This window comes from Temnothorax nylanderi, unplaced genomic scaffold (assembly GCF_030848795.1).
Source record: "Temnothorax nylanderi isolate EJ_2023f unplaced genomic scaffold, tnyl_v1.0 TNYL_tig0993_pilon, whole genome shotgun sequence".
Taxonomy (NCBI): Eukaryota; Metazoa; Arthropoda; class Insecta; order Hymenoptera; family Formicidae; genus Temnothorax; species Temnothorax nylanderi.
Window position 1 is genome coordinate 14,905 of NW_027250055.1, and position 504 is coordinate 15,408.

Sequence of the window (504 nt, forward strand, 5' to 3'; positions counted from 1 at the left end):
CGGACGTAAAATAGGTTGCGTCGCGTGGACGAACTGTTTGAGGAACGAACATTGAGATCAAATCGCGGCTTCGCGTCGTGGGCGTTTGACATCACAGATATAGATCGATAACTTTATATTGGGAGACCTTGTCAAACATCGAAAGAAAGAAAGAGAAAGAAAGAAATAACAAATCTACTGAAAAGAGAGCATGATAATGATAAATAATTTTGTCAAAAATACTCACTTAAAAAATAACATAAGGATACTCTGATTTAGTGGTTGATTTGACAAATCTGCTCTAGGTACATACTCACAGTATGTACAAAAAAAAACTTGTCTTACCAAAAGACCTAAAGGGAGTATAGACTGTCTTACTCGAAAATTATAATCCTGTAAAGTTCTTTATTTCTTTCAATTCTTATTATTAGTTCTTTCGCAATAAGAGAGAGCAATGTTAAAATTCGCTACGTATCAAGCAAACACTTACGATTAGAGGCAGGGAATAATGAAAGAATGCCGATA